At 42.6% G+C, this 8889-nt stretch overlaps 1 long non-coding RNA gene across 1 annotated transcript; it reads left to right on the forward strand.

Annotated features, from left to right (window-relative positions):
• The first annotated feature begins 1961 nt into the window (after positions 1 to 1961).
• On the forward strand, positions 1962 to 5668 carry LOC141153214 (uncharacterized). The gene is made up of 3 exons (XR_012247266.1): positions 1962 to 2040; positions 5119 to 5203; positions 5554 to 5668. It is a non-coding gene; the product is annotated as an uncharacterized lncRNA (long non-coding RNA).
• The last annotated feature ends 3221 nt before the right edge of the window (positions 5669 to 8889 follow it).

Raw genomic sequence — 8889 nt, forward strand, 5'->3', positions numbered from 1 at the left:
GTGAATCAGCCGCCTACTACTTATCTCATTCCAGTCAAACACCATCAGAACAAATCTCTTTTCTAAAGGACTGTATGTACTTCATTTTGACACACAACTATTTTGTACACGACGAGCACTACTATACCCAGCAATGGGGCACCGCAATGGGGACCAGGTTTGCCCCCAGTTATGCCAATTTATACGTAGGTAGATGGGAAGAGACCGCCATCTACTCTGGAGGCACACTACGCACAAACCTGGTCCTCTGGTACAGATTTATTGATGACATCATATTCATCTGGTCAGGAGATCAAATGTCACTCAATCAGTTCCTGCTAGATATTAATAAAAACGATTACTATTTGGAATTTACATCTCATATTAGTCCCAACCAAATTAACTTCCTAGACCTAGATATATACATCGACAAAGGATGTTTACAAACTCGAACCTACTCTAAACCCACGGACGCTAACAGCTTTATTCCTAAGGGTATGCAGCAAATTTTAGAACAGGAGCCACTACCTGTCCAGAAGGTATCAGAGATAGAAACCTGGATAAAAACTAGATTAATTTGCGCTGCCCTGTGGGCCAAAGTAATTAGATCTCAGGTGTTAGCAGGTATATAAAAGCGGCTGAATAACAACCTAAATAGATTGGTAAATTAAAATAACAATTTAATGGTAAAGTTTAAAAGGACAATGACAATTTAATATAAAAATTTAAAAGTACAACGAATATAAAATATTAAAATGGCTAGAGGTAATGACAATGATTGAGATAAATGGTGGGTATCGGCGTGGAATAAAAGGTGCAAGTGAAGTCCTTGTCAGACCCTGGTTAGTCAGCTGGTTAGCAGTTCGTAAGAGTCCGCTTGTATAATAGTAGGAAGCGGGGGCCAAAGTATGGGTGACAGTCCAGTTGCTGGGTCTAGAAAAAACGGAGGAGGGGGAAATTAATATAGGGAAGGTAACTGATATAATAGCTGAATAGAGATGAATGGTAGTTACCTAAGGTACTAGGTTTGGTGTAAGTACTCAAGTGGCAGGAGGCCTTGTGAAGACACTGTGAAAGGTATAAACAAGAAAAATCAGTATAATGCTAGCAAACAAATAAGTGGAGTGTAAATGGTAGTTACCAGTAAAGATGGATGTGAGCCTTGTTAGGTAGGATGAAGAGTGAGCCCACTAATAGATGTTAAAAGGTTCTTTGGAGACCTGTGTAGATGGGAGAATACAAGGTGAAAATAGGGATGAGGTTGATTGTTGATTCTAAATGATGGAGGTAGAGGTTATTACTTGCTTGAATGGGGAACGTGTGTGGTCCCAAAAATAGGGGCACGCTCCTAGGTGGTAAAAGGACCGATGTTCTGGCTGGGAGGGGGGTTGGGGGTGGGTATGACCCCCAAAGTCCAATTGGCAGTTATGATCAATAGGATGATGCTTGGATCACTTAGGTGATCTGAGGAGGGAATAAGAATGGAGGTTAAAAAAAAAAAAATGGCACTGAATGGTAGTTCACTTAATGTACTGAGGGACTTGGAACAAATAGGGTGAAATCTGGGGGAGGGAAAAGAGAGTGCCGACTATATTGGTTGTTTATGGTAGGCTAGAGCGTCGGAGGTTTTGCAGCCTACCTCCTTGGTAGAAGAGATCTTTGCTGTAGTGGTCAGTGCGCGTTTCTTGAATGATAATGATGAAGCTTGATGGTAGGAGGTTTTGGGGCTTACCTTCTGGATGTTGAAGGTGGAAGCCTGCGACTTCAAGTGTCCGTCTGAGCGGAGATGAAAGGGCGGTTCTTACCTCCGTTCCTATGGTGGAGTCCCCCGGGTGGGTAGCTGGAGAGGAGGATGGGCGGGGGATGCAGGAGCAGAGTCCCGGCCGGCGACTACTGCTCTGTACCTTACCGCACGTGTAATTGTGGAACTGGTGCAGGACCTAGGAGGACCTGATGTGACGTCACAGTCACGTGTAGATCACGTGATTCAATGGAAGACGGTGTGGCAGAAGGACCAATTCCTACTAGTTTCGAAAGCTCCGGCTTTCTTCATCAGGGATGGTTGTTCTTCTGCCCATTGTCCTTTTTATACTTGATGGTTAATTGATAAGAAAAAAAAAAAAAAGGCTGGAACAGCAGTCAGTCTTCGTTAAAAGCAAAGATCTCAATCTCTGCATTAAGTCCCTTAGGTTTCAAAGTGTCCAATTCAAAGATCCAGAAACTTTCTCTCTTTGACATCATTTTTATGTAGTTGCCTTTTCTCCAATTTTTTGGAACAGTCTCTAAGCCTACTATTTTGGTGCCTGTAATTTTTCCTCCGTGTATTTCAGCATAATGAACTGAAAGGGGGTGTCCTTGAAATTGGTTTGTAATGTTCCTTAGGTGTTCATTTATGCGTTTGAACATGGGACGTGTAGTACGTCCTATGTACACCTTATCGCATGGACATTTTAAATAGTAAATGACACCAGGTGTGGAACATGTGATAAAGTCATTAATTGTGTATTCCTTATGTGGTATGGTGATATTTGTTTGTTAGGACGTGAGTGAGTGTTTGCAGGCTTTACATTTTCTACATGGAAAAAAGCCTCTCAAATTTTTAGTGAGTGTATTGGAGTGATTATAGTGCTTGGGTGGATTGCGCACAGAAGGAGCAAAAATTTCAAAAATTCGAGGCCTTCATAGGGATAAAGCAATTCATGCGTAAACTCGCCATCAAAAAACATTTTTTGAAGAACAAACCAACAATAGAAAATTTAGCTACAGACAACTTAGCTACAGAAGAACCTAACACTACATATATACACACCCAGTTGAAAAACAAATCCAACTTCAACCCCCTTAATGAGTACTCGGAAGCTTTTTTAAGCTTCCAAAAGAACACCATTTCTGATATCCGCCACCTGAGTGATAAAAAATGTGTAAAATTTAAGAATAATCTCACCAAGCCAGAGCAAAAAGCTATAAAACAATTGCAAAACAATAAAAACATCGATATCAGGCCTGCGGATAAAGGAGGCGATAATGTCATTCTGGACTCTAGCCATTACCAGCTTGAAGCCGCCCGTATCCTAAATGATACACGCACTTATAAAATCCTAAAGAAAGACCCCACTAACGCTTATAAACTCGAATTAAAGGGCCTAACATCAAAAGGCCTAGAATTCGGATATATAAACAAACAGGAGTTTGATTATATCAACATCACCCATCCAAGGACCGCCGTTTTTTATTATTTACCTAAGATACACAAATCCCTTTCTAATCCTCCAGGGAGACCCATTATATCCGGCATACATTGCCTCACCTCTAATTTATCAAGATTTGTGGACCATCACCTCCAAAACCTTGTCCAAAAACTCCCCTCGTATATTAAGGACAGCAAACATTTATTACAACTACTGCAGAAAATCGTTTGGAAGGACAACTATATACTGGGTACCCTGGACATTACTGCTCTCTACACGGTTATACAACACGATAAAGGATGTGAATCAGCCGCCTACTACTTATCTCATTCCAGTCAAACACCATCAGAACAAATCTCTTTTCTAAAGGACTGTATGTACTTCATTTTGACACACAACTATTTTGTACACGACGAGCACTACTATACCCAGCAATGGGGCACCGCAATGGGGACCAGGTTTGCCCCCAGTTATGCCAATTTATACGTAGGTAGATGGGAAGAGACCGCCATCTACTCTGGAGGCACACTACGCACAAATCTGGTCCTCTGGTACAGATTTATTGATGACATCATATTCATCTGGTCAGGAGATCAAATGTCACTCAATCAGTTCATGCTAGATATTAATAAAAACGATTACTATTTGGAATTTACATCTCATATTAGTCCCAACCAAATTAACTTCCTAGACCTAGATATATACATCGACAAAGGATGTTTACAAACTCGAACCTACTCTAAACCCACGGACGCTAACAGCTTTATTCCATTAGATAGCTGCCATCTACCACAATGGTTGCTTAATATACCACAAAGTCAATATACTAGGCTCCACCGAAACTGCTCTCTATCTCAAGACTTCGAAATTGAAGCAAATGCTCTCACAAAAAAATTCTTGGAAAAAGGGTATCAAGCCACATTTTTGGAAACAACAAAAGACAGAATCCAAAAAATCCCTAGGAGCAGGCTACTGAAAGACAAAGAGCCTAATCCCAAATCCACTGACCACGTTACAATTATAGACATCCCCATAATTTTACAATATAACTCAAATATTCATTTTATTCGTAAAATTGTAACAAAACACTGGGACTTACTTAGAGACGATAAAATCTTAGGGAGCAAATTAGCGCCAACCCCGAGATTCGTCTTTAGAAAAGCCCAAAATTTGGGGAACTTAATTGCTCCTCTGTGCGCAATCCACCCAAGCACTATAATCACTCCAATACACTCACTAAAAATTTGAGAGGCTTTTTTCCATGTAGAAAATGTAAAGCCTGCAAACACTCACTCACGTCCAAACAAACAAATATCACCATACCACATAAGGAATACACAATTAATGACTTTATCACATGTTCCACACCTGGTGTCATTTACTATTTAAAATGTCCATGCGATAAGGTGTACATAGGACGTACTACACGTCCCATGTTCAAACGCATGAATGAACACCTAAGGAACATTACAAACCAATTTCAAGTACACCCCCTTTCAGTTCATTATGCTGAAATACACGGAAGAAAAATTACAGGAACCAAAATAGTAGGCTTAGAGACTGTTCCAAAAAATTGGAGAAAAGGCAACTACATAAAAATGATGTCAAAGAGAGAAAGTTTCTGGATCTTTGAATTGGACACTTTGAAACCTAAGGGACTTAATGCAGAGATTGAGATCTTTGCTTTTAACGAAGACTGACTGCTGTTCCAGCCTTTTTTTTTTTTTTTTTCTATCAATTAACCATCAAGTATAAAAAGGACCATGGGCAGAAGAACAACCATCCCTGATGAAGAAAGCCGGAGCTTTCGAAACTAGTAGGAATTGGTCCTTCTGCCACACCGTCTTCCATTGAATCACGTGATCTACACGTGACTGTGATGTCACATCAGGTCCTCCTAGGTCCTGCACCAGTTCCACAATTACACGTGCGGTAAGGTACAGAGCAGTAGTCGCCGGCCGGGACTCTGCTCCTGCATCCCCCGCCCATCCTCCTCTCCAGCTACCCACCCGGGGGACTCCACCATAGGAACGGAGGTAAGAACCGCCCTTTCATCTCCGCTCAGACGGACACTCGAAGACGCAGGCTTCCACCTTCAACATCCAGAAGGTAAGCCCCAAAACCTCCTACCATCAAGCTTCATCATTATCATTCAAGAAACGCGCACTGACCACTACAGCAAAGATCTCTTCTACCAAGGAGGTAGGCTGCAAAACCTCCGACGCTCTAGCCTACCATAAACAACCAATATAGTCGGCACTCTCTTTTCCCTCCCCCAGATTTCACCCTATTTGTTCCAAGTCCCTCAGTACATTAAGTGAACTACCATTCAGTGCCATTTTTTTTTTTTTTTTTTTTTTAACCTCCATTCTTATTCCCTCCTCAGATCACCTAAGTGATCCAAGCATCATCCTATTGATCATAACAGCCAATTGGACTTTGGGGGTCATACCCACCCCCCACCCCCCTCCCAGCCAGAACATCGGTCCTTTTACCACCTAGGAGCGTGCCCCTATTTTTGGGACCAAACACGTTCCCCATTCAAGCAAGTAATAACCTCTACCTCCATCATTTAGAATCAACAATCAACCTCATCCCTATTTTCACCTTGTATTCTCCCATCTACACAGGTCTCCAAAGAACCTTTTAACATCTATTAGTGGGCTCACTCTTCATCCTACCTAACAAGGCTCACATCCATCTTTACTGGTAACTACCATTTACACTCCACTTATTTGTTTGCTAGCATTATACTGATTTTTCTTGTTTATACATTTCACAGTGTCTTCACAAGGCCTCCCGCCACTTGAGTACTTATACCAAACCTAGTACCTTAGGTAACTACCATTCATCTCTATTCAGCTATTACATCAGTTACCTTCCCTATATTAATTTCCCCCTCCTCCGTTTTTTCTAGACCCACAACTGGACTGTCACCCATACTTTGGCCCCCGCTTCCTACTATTATACAAGTGGACTCTTACGAACTGCTAACCAGCTGACTAACCAGGATCTGACAAGGACTTCACTTGCACCTTTTATTCCACGCCGATACCCACCATTTATCTCAATCATTGTCATTACCTCTAGCCATTTTAATATTTTATATTCGTTGTACTTTTAAATTTCTATATTAAATTGTCATTGTCCTTTTAAACTTTACCATTAAATTGTTATTTTAATTTACCAATCTATTTAGGTTGTTATTCAGCCGCTTTTATATACCTGCTAACACCTGAGATCTAATTACTTTGGCCCACAGGGCAGCGCAAATTATTCTAGTTTTTTATCCAGGTTTCTATCTCTGATACCTTCTGGACAGGTAGTGGCTCCTGTTCTAAAATTTGCTGCATACCCTTAGGACCACCTACTACCACCACCGACTGATGCTCATTTACTAAATCCAACAAGTCTTTACCATTCAACCACCATAATCCCTTCATATAACAGACCAATACCCGTCCTCCCATCATCACTGAAATAAAGTTTACTCATTTTCTCTCCAAATCGCACCTCACGACTTGTTCTCTTGACCCTATCTCACCCAACTCCTCTCCAAATTTATTAAGAGGCGCATGCTGGTCAATCACCCTGCTTATAACCTCCCTAACCCATCTCTTCAATTTATCTGGTAACTTCCCTTCTGCTTTCAAACATGCAACAATCACACCTACCCTGAAAAAAACATCCCTTGACCCGACCTCTACATCCAGCTATTGCCCCATATTGCTACTGCTGTTCACTTCCAAACTCCTTGAACAGCATGTCCACATGGAAATTTCCTCCCAACTTTCCTCCAACTCACTCTTCAACTATCTGAAGTCTGTCTTCTGTCCCCACCACTCAACCGAAACTGCCCTAATCAAAATTAAGAATGACTTACTGCCAAAAACAGACAATTCTCTATGCTCCTCTTTGAAGACCAGTCTTCTGCCTTTGACAGAGTCGACCACTCCATTCTACTGCAGATCCTCTCTTCTCTCGACATCAAAGACGTTGCCTTCTCCTTTATCTTCTCAGACCTCACTAACTGCACATGTAGCTTCTCTCATTCCCATATTACCTACTCATCCCAATCCCGACTTCTCTATTCCTGTCCTCTTTGTCCCTCAACAAGCTGTCCTGGGACCCCTACTCTTCTTAATCTATACCTTTGGCCTGGGGCATCATCTCCCACCTTGACTACTGCAATATCCTCCTGTGTCACCTCCCAACTAACACCCTCACACCTCTCCAGTCCATCCATAACTCTGCAGCTCCACCTCTCCCTCATTACTCCCCTGCCTCTCCACTCAGCAAATCTCTTCATTGGCTCCCAGTTTCCCAATGGATACAGTTTAAACTACAATCACGGACTTATAAAGTCGCCCATAATCTGTCTCCTCCATATATCTCAGAACTAAACTTCCGATATACAGTATTTCCACAGTTAATCTCTGGTCCTCATATGACATCTTTTACTCTTTCACTCTCCTATGTTCCTCACTCAATCGACTTCAAGACTCCTTCTGGACATGCCCCACCCTCTGAAATTCTGTGCCCCAACACTTTGGACTATCTCTAACATTCAGAATCTTTAGCCAGAACTTGAAAACCCATCTCTTCAAGAAAGCTTATAGCTTGCAATGACCCTGCTGTCATCTCACCAACACCACCACTGGAGTTGCTGCAACCTACTGTCTTTTTCCACATTAGGCTATGTGCCCACGATGCAGAAATGCTCAGGATTTTTTCCTGAGCATTTCTGCATCTCCCTGGCATAAAAAAAAGCATGCGGATTGTACATGCGTTTTCCTGCCAGGGACATGCGGATGTGAAGCATTCTTCACTTGCATTTCCGCATGCGGGTTGACAAGCGCTTTCCAAGCGATTTTAGCATCACTTGGAAAGTGCTTGTCAACTTGGTCACACTATATAAATCCATGCAAACAGCATGGCTGCAGGTTTGTCGGAAGAGGTGGGTCTTCAGGCTCCTTTTGAAGGTTTCCACGGTCGACGAGAGTCTGATGTGTTGGGGTAGAGAGTTACAGAGTAGGGGGGAAGCACGGGAGAAATCTTGTATGCGATTGTGGGAGGAGGAGATAAGAGGGGAGTAGAGAAGGAGATCTTGTGAGGATCAGAGGTTGCGTGCGGGTATGTAACGGGAGACTAGGTCAGAGATATATGGAGGAGACAGGTTGTGAATTGCTTTGTATGCCATGGTTAGGGTTTTGAACTGGAGTCTCTGAGCAATGGGGAGCCAGTGAAGAGATTGACAGAGAGGAGAGGCAGGGGAATAGCGGGGGGACAGGTGGATTAGTCAGGCAGCAGAGTTTAGGTTAGATTGGAGGGGTGCAAGAGTGGTAGAAGGGAGACCACAGAGCAGGAGGTTGCAGTAGTCGACGCGGGAGATGATGAGGGCATGCACTAGTGTTTTTGCAGATTCATGGTTGAGGAATGTGCGGATCCGGGAGATATTCTTGAGTTGGAGTCGGCAGGAAGTAGAAAGGGCTTGGATATGTGGTTTGAAGGAGAGTTCAGAGTCCAGGGTTACTCCACGGCAGCAAGCTTGGGGGACTGGGGAGAGTGGACAGCAATCGACATTGATAGATAGGTCAGTTGGGGGGGTGAATTGGATGGCGGAAAGATGATGAATTCTGTTTTGTCCATGTTAAGTTTTAGTAATCTATCAGAGAAGAAGGATGAAATGGCGGACAGTTATTGCACTGGTTGCTCATCCAAT

The sequence above is a fragment of the Phyllobates terribilis genome, unplaced genomic scaffold (genome assembly GCF_046119375.1).
Source record: "Phyllobates terribilis strain yellow unplaced genomic scaffold, ASM4611937v1 Scaffold_7__3_contigs__length_470593459, whole genome shotgun sequence".
Lineage (NCBI taxonomy): Eukaryota > Metazoa > Chordata > Amphibia > Anura > Dendrobatidae > Phyllobates > Phyllobates terribilis.